Source organism: Hyperoodon ampullatus (genome assembly GCF_949752795.1).
Source record: "Hyperoodon ampullatus genome assembly, chromosome: 11".
Classification (NCBI taxonomy): Eukaryota; Metazoa; Chordata; class Mammalia; order Artiodactyla; family Ziphiidae; genus Hyperoodon; species Hyperoodon ampullatus.
In genome coordinates, this window is record NC_136924.1 from 29,858,192 (window position 1) to 29,882,291 (window position 24,100).

Genomic DNA, 24,100 nt, shown 5'->3' on the forward strand with positions numbered 1-24,100 from the left:
CAAGTTATCAAGTTCCAGTTCACATAACACCTTATAAACTATTGTAAGGATGTTGTCTTTTACTCTGAGAAGTAAGTCACTAGAAGACTGATCTTATGGTCACAAAGAATCATAATAGGTTAAATGGGAGGAAAGGCAGAACCAGCAAAGTCTAAAAGGAAACTATTGCAATATTCTATGTAGTGTCTTGGGCCAAGGTGGTTAATATGGAGGTATGAAACATGGTCTGAGTTTGGATACGTTTTGAAAGCAGATACAATATAATTTAATTAATATGTTTAAAGTAAAAAACTATAAATAAAAGCAGGCAAACAAGCAAAAAACAAAAACAAGACAAAAAGTTTAGGGAGTAAGAAATGGCATGTTTGAAAAAGAACAAAAGAAAACTTCTATTAAAAACTAAATGAAATAAAACATAATGATGCAGTTAAAAAGAGATCTTATGAAATGTAAAGCTGACATAAAGGAATTTTATAAAATGAAATACCGAGAGACAAAGAGATGAAAAATATGGAGAAGACCTTAAGAACACAGTGAAAATATCTAACACATGTACAAATAGGGTTCCAAAAGGAGAAAGGAAGATGAAGTAAGGGCGATATTTGAAAAGGTAACAGCTGAAAAATGATCAGAACTGATGAAAGATACCAACTCTCAGGTTCAAAGAGCCTTACAAATCCAAGAGGAATAAATGTAAAGAAACTCACACGTACATTCATCATTGAAAAACTGAAGAATATATCACAGAAAGAGAAGATTTAAAATTAGACAAAAAGGAATTAACATATTACCCTCAAAAAAGTAACAGTGGAAATGGTGGCTGACTATAACTATTATCTCCAATATGCTGAGAAAAAATACTGTCAATCTAGAATTCTGTACCCAGTGAAAGGACAGAAACACAGTACTCAAACAAAACTTGAGAGAGTTTGCCACTAGCACTACAGATAATTCTAAAAGATATATCTGAGATAAAAGAAAAGTGATTCCAAGTGGAATATTTGAGATGCTAGGAAGAATAAAGAACACAGAAGGTAGTAAATATGTAGGTAAATAAACACTAGTTTTATAAAACAATAAAAATAATGCATTTTGGCTTTTTTAAAAGCAAATAAAGAAATAAAAACCAGACAGAACCAGAATATATGTCAGGAGGAAACTAACTGGAGTTTAAAAGTTTAAGTGTTTTAAGGTATGATCCAATATATGGACAAAGTCATTGATTAGACATTGATCAGTATAGTTGCAGTAATTTCTAGGGTAAATGCTAGAAGAATAGTTAAAATAATGTATAATTCCCAAGCTTGTACAAAGAAATGAATAAAATTTAAAACAATTAATTAAATTTAAAAGAAGCAAAGATAAATAAAACAAGCAGAACAAAAAGAAAACACAAAATAAGATGGTGGACATAAATCCAAACACACAGGCAATTATAACAAATGTAAATAGGCTTCAATTAAAAAATACAAACTGTCAGACCAATTAACCAAAAAACCAAATATATGCTGTTTACGAGACATCTAAAACAAAGTTTCCAGAAAAACTGAAACAAAAGGATACCAAAAGTTCACCATAAAATACCAAAGAAACCTGCCATAGCCATATCAATTATCAAATAATTAACTTTAAGGAAAAATACTTGGCACCATTCATAACACTTCAATCCACCAGGAAAATAATATATATGTATATATAAATTTTACACATACACTCATCACACTTCATAATGATAAAAACTAAAAGCATCGATTAATCAGGAGGACATATATCTGTTATAATAATCTCACAATGTATAAAGTAAAAAGTGACAGAACTTTACAGAGAAGCACGATTAAACTGGGGGAGATTTTCAAAACTACAATGAGGTATCACTTCACACTAGTTAGAATGGGCATCATCAGAAAATCTACAAACAATGAACGCTGGAGAGGGTGCGGAGAAAGGGGAACACTCTTGCACTGTTGGTGGGGAGGTAAATTGATACAGCCACTATGGAGAAGAGTATGGAAGGTCCTTAAAAAACTAAAAATAGAATTACCATATGACCCAGCAATCCCACTACTAGGCATATACCCAGAGAAAACCATAATTCAAAAAGACACATGCGGGCTTCCCTGGTGGCGCAGTGGTCGAGAGTCTGCCTGCCGATGCAGGAGATGCGGGTTCGTGCCCCGGTCCGGGAGGATCCCACATGCCGCGGAGCGGCTGGGCCCGTGAGCCATGGCCGCTGAGCCTGCGGGTCCCGAGCCTGTGCTCCGCAACGGGAGAGGCCACAACAGTGAGAGGCCTGCGTACCAAAAAAAAAAAAAAAAAAAAGACACATGCACCCCAATGTTCGTTGCAGCGCTATTTACAATAGCCAGGTCATGGAAGCAACCTAAATGTCCATTGACAGATGAATGGATAAAGAAGATGTGGTACATATATACAGTGGAATATTACTCAGCCATAAAACGGAACAAAATTGGGTAATTTGTAGAGACGTGGATGGACCCAGACACTGTCATACAGAGTGAAGTAAGTCAGAAAGAGAAAAACAAATATCATATATTAATGCATATTTGTGGAATCTAAAAAAATGGTACAGATGAACCGGTTTGCAAGGCAGAAGTAGAGACACAGATGTAGAGAACAAATGTATGGACATCAAGGGGGGGTGAGATGAATTGGGAGACTGGTACTAACATGTATAAAATAGTTAACTAATGAGAACCTGCTGTATAGCACAGGGAACTCTACTTCACTGTACAGTAGAAACTAACACAACATTGTAAAACAATTATACACCAATTAAAAAATATTTTTAAATAAAAATACATAAAATACGTAAATAAATAAATTGGGGGAGATTTTAATACTCTTCTGATAATAACTGAGATAAACAAGCAGACCAAAAATGATTACAGAAGATTTGGACAACACGTTAACAATTTTGACCGAATGAAAAACAAAAATACTCCATGCAATCACAGTAGTAGACTATTGCTGGAAGAACAGTATGAACATGGAACATTTTTTAAAAACTGACAATATACTGGGACATTAAAAAAGTCTAAACAAATTTCATGGAATTAAACAATGCAGAGCACATTCTCTGACCTTGGTGTATTTAAGCTAAAAATTAATACTAAAAAGATAATTAAAAAAACTTTACAGGTTTGAAATATATAAATATTATAAATAAATAATACTAAAGGTATATTTACACACCTAAATGCTTTTATTAGGGAAAAAAGGCTAAATATTATTAGCCTAAGTATGCATCTCAAGAAGTTAGAGTAAGAAAAAGATATCAGAAGGAAGAAATGAAAGTAACAGGAGCCATTAATGAAATTGAAAACAAATTTACAATAGAGAAAGACGATCAGTAAGGACAAAAGTTGGTTCTCTGAAGATGATAAAATTAATCAACCTCTGATCAATTCATCACAACAAAAAGGGAGAAGACACAAATAAGCAATATCAAAAATGAAAAGGGCAAAATAAGTACAGATGCTACATATATTTGGGTCACACACACAAAAATAAGTGGGTTTCAATTTCAAGTAATGGCCTAATTATTTAGATCAACATTCCCATTAAAAACAAATAAAAATATTCGTTAATATATATATATAAACACATCTTAAAGCAGCTGAGAGCTGACAAGACAATAAAAATTAACAAACTAAAAGCTAAGTAGAACACATAATCAGCTTTTACCCTAAGAGCATTTGCTAATCCCAAAGCATCTGAAGCGTGGTTCTGATCACCTCATGATGCAAGGGGAACAGAAGACAAAGCCTAGGATCAGTCCAAGACAGAAAGTCTAAAAGAAGATATCCAAAAATATTAAGTCAAGATGCCAAAACACTACACAAATTCTTAGGAAATGAATAAACCAGATACAAAATCCTTCACACCACACTGTGGTGAGGTTGCCTTGGCATTCAGCAGAAAAGGAGGGAAGAAAATAAACAAAAAGAAATGAATCTGTAAGTTGTAAGCACTGACCAGCCCTGGGCAGATTTGCAGCCCAAATTCAAATCATCAGGATAATCTGAGAAACTTCAGACCAAAAAGTTAAAAGTGTCCCTCAAGTGGCAATGACTCTAATGCCACTAAGAATTAAGTTCAAATTCTCTTCCAAGAAAGGAACTCTCAGGAATTTCCCACCAATAATTTTCAAAGACAATGAGAAAAATCCCCAAGGCAGCTCGAGGGTAGGGGTAGACTACAGATTACCTTCAAAGGAGCAACAGTGGAAACTAGAAGATAGTAGTATATTTTCAATAAGCTGGAAAAACAAAAAACAACCCAAAACACAGCAATCTAAAATTCTATATCCATGAAAATATCTTTCAAGAATTGAGATAAACATATAGACATACTATGATAAAAGATGAAAAGTTCTGTCTCTAAAAGATCTCACTAAAGGAAATTCTAAATGATGTTTCAGACAGAAGTAAAGTGATTTCAGATGATTGTCTAGTATGCAAGAAAAACAAGGAGAAAAGAAAGTAGTAAATATATGGGTAAATATAAATGAACTCTGACTTTACAAAATAATTATGTAATAATGCCTAATAGAATTTTTTTAAAAGGACAGAATTAAAATACAGAGCAAACGTTTAAGTATGGAAGGGAGTAAATGAGATTCTAGACTCCCTGTACTATGCAGGAGGAAAAGCAAAAGGTATGAACCTACTTTAGGCTTTGAAAAATTAAGTATATTATCTTCTTATCTTTTTTTTCCACTTTAAAAGTCATAGAATATATTATATTTATGGCATTTGATTAAATTTAACCACATAGGGCCTCCCTGGTGGCGCAGTGGTTGAGAGTCCGCCTGCCGATGCAGGGGATACGGGTTCGTGCCCCGGTCTGGGAGGATCCCATATGCCGCGGAGCGGCTGGGCCCGTGAGCCATGGCTGCTGAGCCTGCGCGTCCGGAGCCTGTGCTCCGCAACGGGAGAGGCCACAACAGTGAGAGGCCCGCATACCACAAAAAAAAAAAAAAAAAAAAAAAAAAAAAAAAAAAATTTAACCACATATATGAAAATACTCTTAGAAAACTAGAAATAATTTTCCTTAACTTGTTACCCTGAAAAAAAGCTACTAATGAAAAATCTAAGCAGAAAGCATACTCAATGGAGAAATACTAAAAGATTCCCTTTAAAAAGTTGAACAAGACAAGGAAACCTACTATGATCACTTCGATTCAGTACTTCTTAGCGGTCCTAACTAGTGCAGTAAGACAAACAAACAACAATCAGCTAAACAAACTAATACCAAATAAACAAAAAGTACAGTGACTGGAAGGGAAAAAACAAAATTACCATTATTCAGATATGTATACATAGAAAATTTGAGAGACTCTATAGGTAAATAAGAATTAAACATTAATGGATATAAATCATCTCTATATTCTCCTAACAAACAAATTTATTTTTTAAAGATACTGTGTCAACTAGCATTAGAAAACATGAAGAATCTAGGAATAAATGTAACAAAAGTGCAAAAGCTTTTTATGGAGAAAAATGTCTTTCAGTACAATTTTAGCTATTGCCAAGGTAAATGAAGAAATATACTATAAAATGGATTGGAAGATGCAATGGAGTAAAGATACCAATTCCTCCTAATTTGTATATAGACTTAATACAATGCAATTCCAATAAAAATTCCAACGGGTGGTTTGTGGGAGTAGGGAAGAGGATGACTGGAGAAGGGACAACAGGAACCTTGTTGTGCTTTTTCTAAGGAGCCTTAGCAGTTTTTGACACTTTAAACTATAAAAATATTTAACTTTGATAAAGATAAACATAGCGAAGAAAAAATATTAACAATGAATGAAAATGTGCCAAATTTTAAGCAACTGTTGCTTTTGGATGAATGGATGCATGGATTTAGGTCTCACCTTGACTCTTAAAAAAATAATTATCCGGGCTTCCCTGGTGGTGCAGTGGTTGAGAGTCTGCCTGCCGATGCAGGGAACACAGGTTCATGCCCCGGTCCAAGAAGATCCTACATGCCACAGAGCGGCTGGGCCCGTGAGCCATGGCCGCTGAGCCTGCGCGTCCGGAGCCTGTGCTCAGCAACGGGAGAGGCCACAACAGTGAAAGGCCCACGTACCGCAAAAATAATAATAATTATTATAATTATCCATTCTTTCCAATCTTTCTTCAGTGAATTCCGTTGTTTATCCCTCCCCATACTGCTTCTTTTAGCTTTTAAAATTGAAATATAATAAGTATACAATACAATGAAGCAAACATCCTTGATTAATCACTTTTGTGTTGTGAACAGAACATAACCAACATTCTAAAAACTCCCCTTCTATTCCTTCCCAACTCACAAAGGAAACTACTCTCTTGATTTCTAATTCCAAAAATCACTTTGGCCTGTTTTTAAACTTTAGTTCATGGAATCATGTGGCATATATATATATATATTTTTCTGATTCCTTTCATTAAACATATTTTTGGGTTTTATCCATGTCACTGTGTATAGCTGCAGTTCCTTTTTTATATATGAATATATACCACAATTTATCCATTTTACTGTTAGTGAACATTGGGTTGTTACTAGTTTGAGAACAACTGGGATTCCCAAACGTTGGGATTATTTCTACAAATAATGTTGCTATGAATATAAAGTGAACTCATCTACACATGTTCATAGATTTCTACTGAGTATATACTCAGGAGTGAAAGGGCTGGGTTACTGGTAATGTAACACTCAACATAGAGCCCTAGAGTTTCCCCAAGTGTTAACAGTTCACATTCCTAATAGCAGTGTATGAAAGTTCCAGCTGTTCCATATCTTCATCAGTTCTTTGTACTGATAGATCTTTTAATTTTAGCCAATCAATCCAGAAAGTATGTAGCAGTGTTTCGCTGTGGTTTTAACTTATATTTTCCAAATATTTAATGTGGCTTGGGCAATTTTTACCATGTCTGAAGGCTATTTGGATAACTTCTTTTGTGAAATGCCTATTCAAATTCTTGCCCATTTTTAAATTGAGTTATCTATATTTTTATTACTGATTTTTAGTTCTTTATACATTCCTGATACAACTCCCTTGTCAGTCATATGTGTTTCAAATATCTTCACCCACTGGCATCTCACTGGCTTGCCTTTTTACTATCTTACTGCCATTTTTGATGAGTAGAAGTTCTTAATTTTAAAGTATTCCAATTTATCATATTTTCCCTTACAGTTAATGCTTGTGTGTGTGTGTGTGTGTGTGTGTGCGTGCGCGCGCACGCGCAGGCATATGTACACAAGAATGTGCAACCTGGTTAAGAAATCTTTGCCTCCTCTAAGCTCATGGAGATTCTTCCCTACATTTTATTCTTTAAGAGCATTACTGATTCACCTTACTCATCTGGATCTCCAATTGGTTTTTTGTGTTATGGAACAAGGTAGGGATTCAGATTTTTTTTCCACATGGATACCAAGTTACTCCTATTTTAGGGAGAATAATATTTAATAATCAGAAGATCTGGGTTCTAGTTCCAACTCTAAAATAATACACAAGCCACTGATCTTTCCTGTATTAGTTTCTTGTTCTAACTTAGATACATATTTAGAATCATTGAATTAGGGGCTTTCCAAGTGTTTATAATATAGCAAGGGAAATAGTTATATAAGCACTATAATCTAAAAAGTATTGTAGATAAGACCGTAAAATCTGAACTAACTGGACAAGATTGAAAATGGTATAAAGAAAGAACAAAAAATGCCAAGTAGAAAGATTTACAAAGTACCTATTACATAACAGGCATAAATGACAACTGTTACATGATGGGCTGGCAAATCAAGAAGCAATATAGCACAGGAATTAAAAATGATGAAGTCCTGACTATGCTATTATGAATGAGTGCAATGAGAAAAAAAACTAAGTTGGGGGTGGAGGGGATAAAAGAATCTCTCTCTCTCTCTCTCTCTCTCTAAAGGAGTTTTCTCAAAAGCCCAAATTTCAAAAGTGAGAAGACTGGTGTATAATCAAGTAAAATTGCAAAAATAAACAAAAACCTTTTTAAAAAATGTCTGCAATGTTAAGGCTGAAGTTTTTATTTGTTTGTTTTGTTTTAAATGCTAGATATGACACTATAACCCTTTTAAAAATCATGCTCAAGCCAAGAAAATTAACAGAGAGAATTCAAGTCTATACTCAGGATAATAATATAATATTAATAGACGACAGAGAATATAGAATGTCCTATTCCACTAGCCCCTGATAAATATATATACCCTAACAACAAACTTTAAATAGGGATGTACAAACCTAAAGAGAGAACAGAAGTCCAAGAGATAAATCTTGGCAAGAATAATGAACAAGCTCAAACTGAGAAGAGTCAGAGGACGGTAGATGAGAAAATAAGTCTTTTTTTTCTTTTTAACAGGTGTGTATGTGTAGGGAAGATTCAAAAAGTATAAGCTAGTAAGTTTAATTATTCACCCCTGGAAAATAATAGAAAGGGTTACTAAACATAAAGTTTAGAAGCACTTAGAAAACAAAGCTTGTTCTAAAAACAAAAACAGAATTGCTGGTAAGTTAACAGCAAGATAACAATCTCTTTTCACTTTCTGACAGGACTATTAGACTGATGGATATATGACAAAGTTAATGATGCTTTTTGTGGACAATATTGAAAATTCTGAACAGTTTGATAAGATTTTTAACTATGAATTGTATTCAATAGGGAACTGTTGAATTAGATAATGTTAACCTGGAGCAAGGACTCTAATATGAAACCCTGTGAGGCTATCTGTCTGTACTCATATATCTCTTGACAATTTCATCATTATTTTCAATTACACAAAAAAGGATTGTGAATGTAATAATCCATGTTTTATATTAAGACACTATTGGAATAGACATGGCCTGGGGCAAGTGGTTTAATCTCACTGGACCTATTTCTCCATCTGACAAATAGACTAAATCAGTGATTTTTTTGATAGTGATCCATAGCAAGAAATATGATTGAGAACAACTAATCACGTATGCATTTATGTGTATAACTGAAAGTTTCATAAAATGGCTTACCCTTATAACATAGTGCCCTCTGATAGTTCTAATTCTATAATCATATATTTAATGTCCATTACAACCTGCAAAATTGATTTCATAACCAAAAACGGGACATGAACACTTTAAGAACTCAGAAACTAAATCAATGCACCCCCACAAAAGCTGACAGCTAAATGCTTGAATTGGGGAAACAGTGACAAATGGATTGCTAATCTACTCTTTACCTGCATTTGGACTTAAAAGTGTATCTTCAAATTCTATTGCTATACACAAACATACACATTTTCTGTTAATATACCCAGTAGTATGTCATTAATTTCTTTCTCTAAACAAATGAACAAAATCATTAAGTGCTAGGAAAGAGTCAAACTCGACTATTTTTTTTATTAGTTTCTGCTTTATAACAAAGTGAATCAGTCATAATATACATCTGTTCCCACATCCCTTCCCTCATGCATCTCCCTCCCTCCCACCCTCCCCATCCCACCCCTCCAGGCGGTCACAAAGCACCGAGCTGATCTCCCTGTGCTCTGCGGCTGCTTCCCACTATCTATCTACCTTACGTTTGGTACCGTATGCTAACACATATATATGGAATTAAAAAAAAAAATGTCATGAAGAACCTAGGGGTAAAACGGGAATAAAGACACAGACCTACTTGAGAATGGACTTGAGGATATGGGGAGGGGGAAGGGTAAGCTGTGACAAAGCGAAAGAGAGGCATGGACATATATACACTACCAAACTCGACTATTAAGCCATTTGTACTACAATTCAGTCTTTAGAAATCCTTTTATCTTATCCTCAACATTAAAAATCACTATTTTTGCCCCACCCAAGAAATTGTACCATGTCATTAAGATTCACTACTTAATAAATAAGCCACTGGCAGTCACAAAAAGTAACACTTTATTGGCATCAGCATGTAAAGAAGTGTGATGATCAGTGTTATAAAGAAATGCACACAACTACTGAGACGAGAAACCTATATAACCACTGCAGGACTGCAGAATTTCTGCAGAAGAGGGAGGAATTATCAGGGATTGCCACTTTGGTCCCTCTAGGTTAGGAGAAAAGCCAAAAGGAAAAACTCAATGGTCATAACTACTTAGAGCTATTTACTTCTATTAACAAAGTCTTAGCAAACTAGAAGTAAAAGAGAAAAAAATTAAGATTCTGTAAACCTACAGTAAAATCAGAGTGAACTGCTCCTCTCTAACTCGCCACTCCCATTTTCATCAACTCTCAATACTGGGGCCCAAACCCACAGGAACCCTTATCATTTTTTGCCTGGGGAGATACAAATACCCCTGGAGAACAACCATGGCAGACTTTAAATGTTGAAAACATAGCTCTAGGGCCCCAAATTGAGGAAGATTCACAATTCAAAACCTGAGCGTATGCCCCCATGAGAAAAGGGTATTTCCTAATCTAGATGGAAAGAACACTAGTATAGAACTTTAACACAAGTTAACACAGAGCAGAGTTCAGCTCTAAAGCAAAAGCTGTAGTCTAATCAAAACACACACAAAAACACACACACACACACACACACACACCCCAATGCCACCAAGTAAAGAGAAGTAGATTAAATGCAATGTTTTAGCTCCAAGTATAGTTTCCAGGGAAAAACTGAAAAGGTCTCAATAGATAGGAAAGGAGTTAGGGAGAACACACACATAGTATTACAAAACAGAGGGCTTCAAAACAGTTCCCAGGCTCTGCATGCTGAAACTACAAAACACATGAAAAAAATAAAAGACCGAAATAGATGGAGAGATATACTATGTTCATGGATTGAAAGACTCAATATCGTTAAGATGTCAATTTTTACAAATTGAGCTATAGATTCAGTGCAATTTCAGTCAAAATCCCAGCAGGATTTTTTGTAAATATTGACAAATTAATCATTATCTTTTTTCTAGTTCCAAAGAATTTTCATCACCCCAAATGGAAACATTGTACCCATTAAGCAATCACTCTCCATTTCTCCCTTCCCCTATCCCTGGTTACCACTAATTTGCTTTCTGTCTCTATGGATTTACCTATTCTGGATACTGCATATAAATGAAATCATATAATATGTGATCTTTTGTGTCTGGCTTCTTTCACTTAGCATAATGTTTTGGACATTCATCCATGTTGTAGTACCTCATTCCTTTTTATCACTGAATAACATTCAATTGTATGGATATACTACGTTTTGTTTATCCATTCATCAGTTGATAGACATTTTGGTGATTGTTCACAGAGCTGCTATGGACACTCATGTACAAATTTTTGTTTCAATACCTGTTTTTAATTCTATTGGAATTCTTAGAGTGGAATTGCTGGGTCATATGGTATGACCCATAAGACAGCAACAAACAGTTCTGTTTACAACTTTTTCTGGAACTACCAAACTGTTTTCCACAATGGCTACATCATTTTACATTTTACACTTTCAACCAGCAATGTATGAGGGTTCAGATTTCTCCACATACTCACCAATACTTATTTTCCTTTAAAAGAATTTTTATGATAACTATGCTAGTGGGTGTAAAGTAGTATTACACTGTGGTTTTGCTTTGTATTTCCCTAATGACTAACAATGTTGAATATCTTTATACGTGTTTGTTAGTCACTGTTGGTATTTTTTAATATATATTTATTTTAAGACTCCTACAAATAAAATTTTAAAAGACAGTTGAAACATCAATACAAAAATGAGCAAGACTATTAAAAGGCAATTTACAGAAGGAAAAAAGCCTCTAAAGACAATGTAACAAGAAATGTTCAAACCTATTATAATCAGAAAAGTACAAAACAGACATTACTTTACACTTATTAGATTGGTAAAATTTAGAAACCTGGCTAACTTTTAAATGTTGGTATATATGAATATACGAATACTCATACATTGCCTGTGGGAATATAGACTACTTAGGCTATTGGGGATAGCAACCTGGCATTTCTTAGTCAAACCAAGTACAGGGTTATCTTATGACTCAGCAATTCTATTCATTTTTATACATGTTCCAAAGAAATCCTTACATAGAGTCATGTACAGGATGTTCACTGCAACATAATTTGTGATGTCAGGAAACTGGAAGTAGCTATCACTAAGATAACAGGTAGGTAAAATGAGGTAAATGTCCCACAAAAGTATTATGCAGCTATTAGAGGCAGTGAATTAGAAGTACCAACATGAGTAAATCTTAAAATTTTAGTGCCTAGTGACAGAAAGTAGCAGAATAAGATTTACTACTCTATGACTTTTACATAACTTAAAAAATAAATGTACAGAAAACAATAATACCCTTTTTTTCAAGAATACAGTTACAAAAAGGTAAACAAATATACTAGAATATAGGTAATAACATACTATATAATTATTTTATGAAAAATAATATAACATAAACAAATATTAAGACATTTCTTTATGAGGGAAAGGAAATTCAAATAGATATATATAAAGGAGACTAAAGAAAGAAAGAAATCAAGCAAGAGATTTTATATACACCCATGACAACAATGTGTCTTGATCTAAAGATCAGTTTAACTCTCTGCACCCAAGGTTAAGAAAAATAGTGCCCAGCCACATTACTAAATTCTTTTATTATTTATAACACTTTCAGTTGATTCTCCTGGACATTTCAGATGTACAATCATATCATCTAAAAACAATACTTTTACCTTCTTTTCCATTGTTATACCTTTTAGACTTCACTGGTTAGTACCTCTAGCACAATGATAGTAATAGTGATGGTAACAAGCATTTGTATCTTGTTCTCAATTTTACAGAAATTCTTCCAAAATTTACTCATTAAGCATGATGCTGGCTTTTGAGCTGATTTTTTTTAATATAACTGTATTAAGGAGGCAGCCTTCTATTACTGGTTTAGCACTAGTTTTTATTCAGAATGGATGTTGAACTTTATCAAAAGTCTTTTCAGCATCTATGAAGATGATCTTATGATTTTTCTTTGTTCTTTAAATATAGAGATTTATATTAATATATTTTCAATATTGAATTATCCTTGCATTTTCTATATGCAATAGAGTATACTTCTAAAATATGATTTTGTATTCTATTTGATAAATTTGTACATTTTATTCCTAAATAATACTGGACTATAGTTCCCTCTTCTTTTACCATGCTACACAATGGTGCTTTTTATAGCACTGAAGCTACATGTTCTTAAAAGTTTGGTAGAACCCAACTATCTGAGTCAATGCATTTTGTGGAGGTAACTCTTGGCAATATTCTTTTGTCCTTCTGTGAGAGCTATGCTTTCAAAAGATCAATAGAATAGAAAAGCATCTGTCAAGTCTCACTAAAAAATAAAAAAAGAAAACTATACAAATACCTATTAGTAATATAAGAAAGGGACCATAACAGCAGTGGTTATTAAAATAAAAGAATATAGTATACAACTTTGGCAATACATATGAAAATGTGATTAGATTAAGTGGTAGACATTTTAAGAAAATATGAATTATTATCAAATTCAATTATCAAAGTGACCAAAAAGAAACTAAGTCAAGCAAAAAAAAAAAAAGAAAATTGGAAGAATAGTGGAGTATCTCAGGTAACCTATGCTCAGGAAATACAGTCAAGTCTAAGGGTTCTGGAATGTTAGGAACCCAGGATACCTGCTCCTTTTTGGAAATGAATGGTCTTGTTTTTCTCTTTCTACAGTCACCTTTCTATGCTAAGATACCTAGCTTTTTATGACTGCTCAGTGTCAAGGCACAGTGTCAACCAAGTAGAGTTTGTGTATCCCTTTTCCAAACTTCCAAATTCCAAACTGGAACAGTTTGGGTCAGGTATGGACTGTAAATCCAATAAACGGTCCATAGGAAAAGTAGATTACAGAGTCATAAACTACTAAAATGGAAGCTAAAATTCATCCTTTTAGCAAGGTTTTTGATGTTGGCAGTACAGTGTGTGGACTGCACAGGTACCCTGAGCTATCTACAAAAAGAATCTGCCTACTCCCAAAAGACCCCAACCCAAAAGACTTTATGGGTGAATTCTAGCAAACCCTTATGGAACAGAGAATTCATCTTTTTTATAATGTTAGGGAGTATAAAAAGGATATAAAGTATTTTACAAGGCTAACATGATCCCATTATCAAAACCTAACAAAATTAGCTCCCAAAGTAATACACAATGAATCATTTACATTTTTGAATAGAGACACCAAAGTTTATGTATAAATACGCTTAATATACATATGCATTCATATTTTCATACTTTTAAACTATTACCAGATACTTTCTTCATATTGTTTGAATTATTTACAATTTATTTTTCATCAGAAAAAAATTCGTATTTTGAAAATTAAATAGCCTAGAAACAGACCTCAAAATATTAAAAAATTTAGTGTATGGTTAAGATATCATTTCAGTGGGGATATTATTCAATAAATACTGTTGGAACATCTGAACACCATTTGGGGGAAATGACCTTCAATTGGGGAAAAAGAAGTTAGAGGTTCAACCTCAGTGTCAATATAAATTGTAGATATTTTTATGTATAAATGAAAATACAAATTTATTAGAAAAGCATATAGGTCAATATATCATCTTTGGGTGGGAAAGGCCCTTTGAAGCTTATTATTACTGCTATAAACAGAAATTTTTGAGTACAAAGATTTTAACATGTATATTTTTTCAAAAATCATAAAGACTGTCATTCCTTTTTTTCTCTTATGTCCCTCTTTTAGTATTTTCATAATTTTCTATTTTGAATTACCACCTCACAAAGGATTATTTCCAATTATATATATACATCTAGTCCCAACTTCCCTTCACAGCTTCAGTCCCTGTTAACCTGTACCTGGATATCCTACTGTTTCCTTAACTACAGTACACCTTGAAACAAGCTTATCATCCTAACTCCTGAACTAGCTCCTTCTGACTTTATATCTCCCTTTCTGAGATTTCAAAACTTAGAATCATCATTGTTTCTTTTTCTAAAACCTCTCATATATGTTGCCAAGTCATTTTTAGTATTTCCCTTTCATTCAATCTTTCCTTTCTATTCCCATTATATCAACCAAAATTATGACCCTCACTACAAAAAAATAATTATTAAATCCTATAATAAAAAAGGTATTTTAATCCCCAAATTAGAATCTGACTGCCCATCATATGTTAATAACAGTAAAAAGATTGCCAGTACATATATACTATAGCACAGTAGTTTAATATTAAGTCATTGTATTTATAGCCTTTTAATTCCTGCTGGCTTATATCACTTAAAACAGCAAAACTAGAAAAAAAACACAAATGTTAAGATATTAGTTTGTTGTTATTGTTGCTACTGAGGGGAGAGAGCTGGGATAAGATAAAAATGGCAAAAATAACTAGAGTCAATAGAATCCCATTTTTAAAACTGCATTTTTCCTTCTTTCATCTCTAGGAAACTCTAATGCCCAATTAAAACAAATATGCAGGGCTTCCCTGGTGGCGCAGTGGCTGAGAGTCCGCCTGCTGATGCAGGGGACACGGGTTCGTGTCCCGGTCTGGGAGGATCCCACATGCCGCGGAGCGGCTGGGCCCGTGAGCCATGGCCGCTGAGCGGGCGCATCCGGAGCCTGTGCTCCGCAGCGGGAGAGGCCACAACAGTGAGAGGCCCGCATACCACAAAAACAAAACAAAACAAAACAAAACCAAAAAAAACAAATATGCAATCCAAACCGAATAAAAATGTCAGAATTAATTTTAAAATATCAAGTTAAAAAGAAAAGTTACAGCTTTTATGTTACTAATAACGATTTTTGCTATTTCCATACTGACATCATACAATCTCTCCATAACTTCTGTGAAACATACAAAGCCATACTGAGTAACTGGTGGCCATGGCTAAATTCAGCTTAAGAAAAGCAAGCTTTGCTCTGTGTTACATCCGATTATTGTTCTAATCACACTTCTAGGCATGTCAACAGTCAATTGTGTTATTTAAACTTGTTCATGCCAGCTGAATTTCTTACTGTAATCACATAATTATTTTATATAAACTGATTGAATGAGTGTAAAAAGTAAACTAAATTGAATGTTTCAGAAAGGCTTGATAAATGGCAAATCACCAAAAAAGTTTCTAATTATCTGTGGATAAGATAGCTAAAATAGATCAGAAGAAAAAAATGTACTAGAGGAATTCTGTACTGCTTTGCTTCACAAGGGTCTTTAAGGTTTTAATCAACTTTAAAGAAAATGATAGGCAATATCATACTATGAGTGTTATTTATGCATGAAAGCCAACATGAAACTCCATTAGCAAACTCAGCAGAACAATATTCATTTAGACACTCAATCCACAAGTGTACAATGAACACCTACCCTGTGCCAGGTGCTGTTCTAAGGCAGCAGTTCTCAAACTTTTTTGGCTTTAGGACCCTTTATACTCTTAAAAATTACTGAGTAACCCCATAGAGCTTTGTCTTATAGGTAATATCAACCAACATTCATGTGAGAAATTAAAGCTGAAAAAATTTTTAAACACAAGAATACACCAGCACACATTCCATTAGCCATCATAGCCAATAGTGTCATCACTTACCGTGTAGCTTTTAGAAAACTCAACTCTACAGATATGAGAAAATGACAGTAAGAAAGTCATATAATGTCTTAGTATTATTACAAAAATAGTTTGACTTCACAAATACCCTGAAAGAGTCTTGGGAACCCAAAACGTCCCTAGACCACCCAGTGAGAACTGTGTTACAGGACTGAGGAACCAATAATGAATCAACCCCTCTCTTGTGCAATTTGGTGAAGGAATAAAACAATCAATCAATCAGTCATTCAATCAATCAATGATTTCAGGTAGTAATAAATGCCATGAAAAATAAAACAGGGCAAGGAGAAAGAAAGTGAAAAGTGGGAGATTCAGGGAAGGAGTAGGGGCAATGACATAGGATGGTCAGACAAGGCCTCTCTAAGGAGAGATACTGAAGGAATGAGCCCTGTTAAGTTATAAGGGAATATAATGTTTGGGTAGAGAAGTAGAAATGCTAATACCCTGGAAGTCACTGGAGGATTCTGAGCGTGGGAATGACCTGATTTGATTAAGGTTTTTTAAAATACTACTCTGGCTTCCACATGGAAGAGACTGGGAAGGAAGGTATAAAAATGGAAGTAGAGAAGTTAGGAGGTTACTGCAGTAGTCCTGCAAGAAATGTTGGTGACTTGGATAGTATGATAGCAGTGGAAATGTGAGATTTGAATGAATATGGGAATTATTTTGAAAGAAAAGCAACAGTAATTGCTGAAGGACTAGAGATGGGGTTGTGAGGGAAAAAAAGCAATGAAGGAAAGATGGTTCCTAGGTTTCTGCAGAGCAATGAGGTGAATGTTGCCATATGTGACACAGAGAAACAGTGGGAGGTGGAGGAGAGGGAGACAAAATTAAGTTTAAGATGCTTATTTGGAATCTGAGTAAAAATACTGGATACCTATGTCTGTAACTCAAGATAGAGGTCAGGGCAGGAAATGCATGAGGTATTCAAGTATGTGACTAGATTAAATCACCTAAGGAGTAAACGTGGATAAAGAAGAGAGACAGAGAATCCAGACCTAGAATTCCACCCTACATCAAAAGCTGTCAAATTAATGTACATTTATATGTTATTTTTTACACTTGTCTTTTTCAAATAACTAACTGTTAGTCCCAATATCAGATAAGAGGGCTTTTTTTTTAGTATCTCCCTTTTCATATTAGGATAATCTTAGGAGCACAGAAGAGAGACAACCCTGGGGGAGGAGGAAGGATTAGGAGTAGAGGTCGTGTGTGCGTGTGTGTGTATGTGTGTGTGAGAGGGAGAAACAGAGAGAGAGAGAGAGTTGGGGGGAGGGAAAGTGTAGGAGGTAGGAGGGAGGGAGATACTGGTTTGAGAGAGGAGGAGTTCCAGAATATTTCTCCAGAAGTCCTATTTAACATCCTATATTCTAATTATTTGTCCTTGAGTGGTGTGAAAGTTTCTTTATGGGCAGAAACTATGACCTTCATCTTTGTGCCTTGCAAAGTGCCTGGCAGATAACAATCTCTTAATGAACATGTACTGAATGAATAAAATGAAGGAGGAGTGACTTACCCAAAGTCAGCCCAATTGCTACTGAATAGGAAAGCAGGGATTAGTATCTAGGTTTTAGGACAGTCAGATGTTCTAAACTCACTTCAGGCTGTCATTAAAAGGACTACACATTCGGGCCTCACCTTATCTATATATTTTATTTTCTATTTGTCATCCTGTCTAGACTACAAGTCTGATGATCTACCCAAAATTCACTTTCCCTCAGCCTGTCCAGAACCTGTGCATGCAGCTTATGTCTTACCTCTCCCATAAAAACTCTCTTCACCAATCCCTCAATCATCACCCTCCTCCCCTAAAACAGCCACACACACACACACACACACACACACACACACACACACTTCCTGTAACACCCTATACAATCTGATTTCTGTCCTTACAACTACATTGAAGCTGCTTTCCCGAAGTTTACCAAAGGCCTTTGTAATAAAGTGTAATTTTTAAAATGGTTAAATCACGACTCTCATACAAATGTGAAATGAATATATGGGAAAGATTTTATTTAACTCATTAATGTATGAAGAAACCAGTAAGATGTTAAAACTGGTTCAAATGAGAATCTGACATTCAGAGATTTATATTGCCCAGTCTATAAAATTCATTTGCATGGCGTGAACAGGAATAATTGCATTAGTATAAGCAGGAAACATTTGTTCTGTTACCAGTTTTCTAGAACGAAACTTTTGCCGCCTTTTTGCAGAGTTGTAAAACAGTCTAGTCAATCAAGGACAAAAATATATATCTCTAAATCAAAATAATATAATTCCTGGAGGGTCCTCTAGGTTCTGGAGGGTCCAATGCCCAGCATTCAGATACACAGTAATTTCTTCTGCCCATTTCCAAGTCTTTGACAAATTTTTCCTGCATAACTGTCAAAACTCACCCTAACCTGCCTTCTTTAGCACAATGAAGGAAAATTCTTGCCACCTTTGTTTTCCTGACTCCCTTTCTCTCTCTTTTCAGTCTCCTTCACCACTTCCTATTCATCTTAAATACAGTATTCTCCAAGGTATTGATGGGTCTTATTCTAAGATCATCAGTCATGCTTCACCTATTAATTATATAGGAATTACTCCCATATCCACAGCTCTAATGTCTATACTCCCTGAACTTGAACTTCTGTTTTCTCCATTTCCCATGCTGATATCTTAGCAGCACCTCATATTCATCATGACCTAAACTCACTCTTGTCATCATCTAAATATAATCTATCCCTAACTTAGTTAATGTCTAATTGTCAAAGAGGCATAAAGCATGAGAATCTTACATTTTACTCTCTCCCTCACCCTCCTCTATGTAACTGCCTTTTACAGTCACCTAAACTATCCATCGCACCTCTACAATTACTCTCTTGCATCCCTCCCCTTCCTCACAGCCATTTCCCTAATTCAAGTCTATATTATCTTTCAACTGAACTGTTGATAAAGCTTCTCACTGCTATATTGTCTCTTTTCTCTATCATTCACTCAGATGCTAAAGTTATAGTTCCCTAACAGGGGTCAAAGTTTTTCTGACTTGGTCCCACTTTCTGATCTGAGTTCTTATATAATAGGCATCTGTTGTTTTAGGACATCCACCTACTTCCTACTTATTCTACTTCAGTTACTTCAGTCCAGTCAAGCTGATTCCACCCATGAGGCAAACAACTCCAGCTCAGACAATCAGGTTCATAATGACTGGTTCAGAATTGGCCCAAACAGAGCCACTGAAATGCCACAGACTTTTGCTGACACTTCTGGGGCAGAAGCGAATGCTTTTTACTATATACCTGCTATTGTTATTGCTATGTTTTACCACCAGAGGACAGCCTGTCTGAAAACCCAGTGCAGAATAAGTGAAGTTTGGAGATGCAAAGAGAATTTGGCCCTTCTTAGCCCTAGCATCAACCCATGTCTGAAGCCAATTTCCCTTGGATTGTTCAATTACACCTGCCAATAAACTGTCTTTCTGCTTAAGCTCGTCTAAGTCAGGCAACCATCTAAAAGCACTGAACCAAGAGTGCTAAACAACACCACCTATCTTTTTATGCATGATATGATTCGGTTACATCAACCTCCTCGCCAGTATCAGAATACAGTGCCTTCCCTCACGTTTTTTCCTCAGTCTGGAATTTTCTTCCCTCTGGTTGCAATTCCCTTCCCTCTTTTCTCTTTTTATAAAATCCATCTCATACTTCAATGCTTAGTTCAAATGCCTCAGTGAGGCAATCCCTGGAGGCTGGGAAAAGAAGCAGAAGACCAGATAACGTAGAGATTTTAAACCACGCTATGGCTTTTTGAACCCTTACGTAAGGGTAAATAAATGTCATTGAAGGATTTTAAAATAGCAAAGGACATGATCAGATTAACAATTTTAAAAGATGACTCTGGTTGTTGTGTAAAGGATGAATTAGAGGAGGGTGAGGGGAACAATGATTTGTAAACTATGAAAAATCTACACAAAAAGGATAGTGGTATGGGCTAAAGTGGCAATGGAGATAGAAGAATGTACTTCCATGATTACTTTATTCCTGAATAAATCTGTCTCTACATTGTAAACTCCCTGAGGACAGAGAATTTATCTGTTGACTACCATTTTATCCACAGAAATTAGCAAAGTGATTGGCACACAGTATGGACACACATTTATTTGTAGAATAAATGAATACATAATTAACAACCTAATATGTAAACTCTGTGAGCAACTGGGCAAATGGCAGTATTATTTATGAAGATAAGAAACAAAAGAAAAGTCAGTTTGGAGTTTTTTGTTTGTTTTTGAGAAAGAGGTAAGGGAAAAGATGAACTCTGTTTTGAACAAATTGAGTTTAAGGTAATATAATACATTCAAATATGGAGGGAATCTATATATAGTGGACACATATCTGGGGGTCAGGTGAGAGATCTGGGCTGCAAATACTAATTTGTGCATTCTGGGCATATAGATTTGTAACTGACTTTATGAAGAGAGAAGATTACCTAGGAATGAGGAAAAGAGGGTGGAGATTACAGACTTAAGGGCATTTAAGGGTTGAACAGAAAAAGAGAAGTCAAGGAAGAACACTAATAGCTCTGGCAGGAAAAACAAACATAGGAGAGTCCTCTGACCAAAGCAGAGGGAAGAAGAGGAACGTGTAGTCAAATGTGTCAAACAGTAAAACGTCCAGGAATGAAAAGTTTTAAGGTATCCTTTGGATGAAAACAGTTTTGGTGGAGAAGGGGGTGGGGGCGGGTAAAAGCAAGTTTGGAGTGGGTTCAAGGGTGAGTAGAAGATAAAGAAATGAAGTCAGTCACTATTTAGACATCTTGTTCAGGAAGTGTGGCTATAAAGGAACTGAGAAACATAGTTTCAGGAGAGGAATGTCAAGGGTAGGTTTTGTTCCTGTTTGGGTTTTTTTTTGTTGTTTGTTTGTTTATAGAATTTGGTTTTAAGCATGTTTAAATGTTGATTAGAAGCAACTTAAAAAAGAGGACAGCGTTAAAGAAAAGGTGAAAGTGAATAATCAAAAATGAGCTTCACGATGAATACATATATCAAAAAACCTATCTTACAGCTTAAATATATACAATTTCAATTTGTCAATTATACCTCAATAAAGCTAACAAAGTTTACAGAGTACAGATGAAGATATTGGGATTTTTAAAGGCATTTATTTTATTTTACTTTATACAATTTTTAAAGGTTACACTCCATTTACATTTATTATAAAATATTGGCTATATTCTTCATGTTGTACAATACATCCTTGCAGCATATCTTACACCCAACACTTTTTACCACCCACTCCCCCACCCCTCTATTATCCCTCTCCCCCTTCCCACTGGTAACCACTAGTTTGTTCTCTATATCTGTGAGTCTGTTTCTTTTTTGTTATATTCACTAGTTTGTTGTATTTCTTAGATTCCATATATAGCTGATATCATACAGTATTTGTCTTTCTCTGTCTGACTTATTTCACTTAACGTAATACCCTCCAAGTTTCTCCATGTTGCTGGAAATGGCAAATTTTCGCTCTTTTTTATGGTTGTATAGTATTTCATTGTGTGTGTGTGTGTGTGTGTGTGTGTGTATACATACACCACACACCACATCTTGTTTATCCATTTTTATCCATTCAGCTGTTGATGGACACTTAGGTTGCTTCCATATTTTGGCAATTGTAAACAATGCTGCTATGAACATTGGGATGCATGTATCTTTTCAAATTAGAAAATCCTAAAGACACCACCAGAAAACTACTAGAGCCCATCAATGAATCTGGTAAGGTTGCAGGATACAAAATTAACACACAGAAATCTGTTGCATTTCTATACACTAATACAGGAAGATCAGAAAGAGAAATTAAAGAAACAGTGGAATTTACCATCACATCAAAAAGAATAAAATACCTAGGAATAAACCTACCTAAGGAGGCAAAAGGCCTGTACTCCAAAAACTATAAGATACTGATGGAAGAAATTCAAGATGACACAAACAGATGGAGAGATACACTGTGTTCTTGGATTGGAAGAAACAATATCGTTAAAATGACCATACTACCCAAGGCACTCTACAGATTCAATGCAACCCCTATCAAAATACCAATGCATTTTTCACAGAACTAGAACAAATAATTTTAAAATTTGTGCGGAAACACAAAAGACCCTGAAAAGCTTGAGAAAGACCAGAGCTGGAGGAATCATGCTCCCTGACTTCAGATGATACTACAAAGCTATAGTAATCAACACAATATGGTACTGGCACAAAACAGACACATAGATCAATGGAACAGAATAGAAAGCCCAGAAATAAACCCAGACACTTATGGTCAATTGATTTACAACAAAGGAGGCAAGAATATACAATGGAGAAAAGATACTGGTTTTGAATAGGGTAAGCAATATCTCTTTCACTGAAGTCATACAGTAGAAGGAAGAATAACTAAGGATGTGGATACATTTATAGATTCGGTTACTGAAAATTAAGAGACTCTCATGTGACAGCATCAACTGTGTAATAAACGTTTAAGTTTAAATATCAAAAGTAATCTGTTCGTTAAAAATTATTTTTCCAAATTATGAGTTTGTTACACGTTAGCATCTAAGTTAAGGGAAGTAACTGCCCCTCTCCCAAATCCTAGACTTAACAAAGAAAATTTAAAAGATAATTACCAAATGCCTACTTTGTACAAGACATGATGCTAGACATTGTGAAGAATACACAGGGCTCTTCCCCCAGATACTTCCATAGCTTTTTTCTCCTTCATTTAGGTCTCTGTTCTCACATTCTGCTTTATTTCTCTCCATTACAATTACCACCACCTGACATGTTTGTTTTATTGTCTGTTTTTCTTCCTATACTAGAAGCTTCTCAAGGCAGGGACTTTTTCTGTTTATTCATTGTTGTATCCCCAGTACCAAGAATAGTGCCTGCCATGAATATGAACCCCAGATGAACTCTGATTAAATGAATGGTATCTTCTCTTTAGGAAGAAGAGGTGCAATCTGTTAAACAGGGGAGAAATGAATATATGAGAACTATATCAATATTTACAAATGAAAGAAGTAATTACTAAGGATGATATAAGCAGTATCAAAAAAATGATATAAGAGCTCACAAGACTGTTCATCAACCAGACAAGATGATAAAGAAAGGTATATTGAAAATGGCATCATTTGGACTGGGCCTTAAAGAGGTGAGTAGGGTTCCGGGGTTTTGCTTATTTTTCAACATGTACAATTCAGTGGTTATTAGTATGTTCACAAAGTTGTGCAACCATCACCTTCTAGAACATTTTCATCACCTCAAAAAGAAACCCCATGCCGCTTAGCTCAACTCCCACAACCCCTCCCCCACCAGACCGAAGAAGCCACTAATCTACTTTCTATCTCTACATACTTACCCATTGCAGACATTTCATATAAATAGAATCAAACAGCATGTGGGATACTGTGACTGGCTTCCTCACTTAGCATAATGTTTTCATGTCCATCCATGTTGTAGCATGTATCAGTACTCCTTTTTATGATTGAATAATATT

General features: G+C 35.0%; 1 protein-coding gene and 1 pseudogene across 2 annotated transcripts in view; one reads left to right on the forward strand and one right to left on the reverse strand.

The window, feature by feature from the left end:
* LOC307059950 (small ribosomal subunit protein eS8-like) overlaps positions 1-20,040 on the forward strand; it is a 36,096-nt pseudogene extending 16,056 nt beyond the window's left edge. The window contains exon 3 of the transcript in view: positions 19,705-20,040. The product of the transcript in view is annotated as a small ribosomal subunit protein eS8-like (transcript). The remainder of the gene's footprint in view (positions 1-19,704) is intronic.
* CRY1 (cryptochrome circadian regulator 1) overlaps positions 1-24,100 on the reverse strand; it is a gene marked incomplete at its 5' end in the record, with an annotated part of 91,811 nt that overhangs the window by 59,674 nt on the left and 8,037 nt on the right. The gene's annotated exons all lie outside the window — the stretch shown is intronic.